Raw genomic sequence first — 1,018 nt, 5'->3', positions numbered from 1 at the left:
GTATATTTTGCCAAGAATTGTCCCAAGAAACTTGTGTAAGTCCTTGAAACCATTAGCATGAACTAAGTACATCAGAAATATTGAGACTAGAAACTTTTTAAAACAATCGATTTTAAACTTACAGAAATCCATATTTTATTTACACTCCTTGTAAATAGAGAAACATTTTCTAAATACATTTCTTCAATTGACTTTGTTTTATTACCCCTTAAATTCAAAAGCGATTGAAAATAATTCGAATAAATTGACTATATAAAGATTTATGCAAACGAAGTAACTAACTAACTTTAACTTATTTATTTACAATATGTATTAGATAAGTTATGAATACCTAATAATTACCTCAAAACTAGAGTGTACTATTTTGTATGTACTAGCTGCATAAAAGGCCTTTTAGTTGTATCATAAACTTAATAAGATTTTTAATTTTTAAATATTTGTTTACAAAATTATAAATAATTATTTTCATTCACATTGCAGCATTTTCCAAAATATTTGCTATGGTTTTAGCCGCCCTCGTGGTCTTAAAAAAAAACCGATTTTGACCTAATATTTAGACCAATATTTCTTGGCAACAAATATATCCCATATGGTCTAGTGGCTAGGATATCTGGCTTTCACCCAGAAGGCCCGGGTTCGATTCCCGGTATGGGAAATTATTTTTTTCCAACTAAAAAGATCTGAATTGTAGAGAATTTAAGAATAAACCAAACCCACCACCCATCCATCCATCATTTTATTCAATTACTGATCGCATATTTTCAGATTTTCTTATATTCCCTTCCTTTATTCAGTTTATATTTCTTTTTGAGTCATATTCTCAATCATAATTAAGTATGCTTAATTTATTAATCGTGCGACTCGATTTGGAATCGTATTTTGTCTTATTTGATTCACTGACGATTTTAGAGTCATTAATCAAGAACGAAAATACAAAAATATCTTTTTCTAGAGGGCTCAAAGGAAAAAATCTTCAAAATTCTGGTTGAAGATGAAACTGAATCGAATATGTTGTATT

At 28.7% G+C, this 1,018-nt stretch overlaps 1 non-coding gene across 1 annotated transcript; it reads left to right on the top strand.

Annotated features, from left to right (window-relative positions):
• The first annotated feature begins 583 nt into the window (after positions 1 to 583).
• Positions 584 to 655, top strand: Trnae-uuc. Its single transcript has one exon. It is a non-coding gene; the product is annotated as a tRNA-Glu (tRNA).
• Positions 656 to 1,018: the final 363 nt, after the last annotated feature.

The sequence above is a fragment of the Drosophila willistoni genome (genome assembly GCF_018902025.1).
Source record: "Drosophila willistoni isolate 14030-0811.24 chromosome 2L unlocalized genomic scaffold, UCI_dwil_1.1 Seg196, whole genome shotgun sequence".
In the NCBI taxonomy this organism is placed as follows: Eukaryota; Metazoa; Arthropoda; class Insecta; order Diptera; family Drosophilidae; genus Drosophila; species Drosophila willistoni.
The sequence above is the reverse complement of the archived record's forward strand: the minus strand, read 5'-3'. Positions and strand labels throughout refer to the sequence as shown.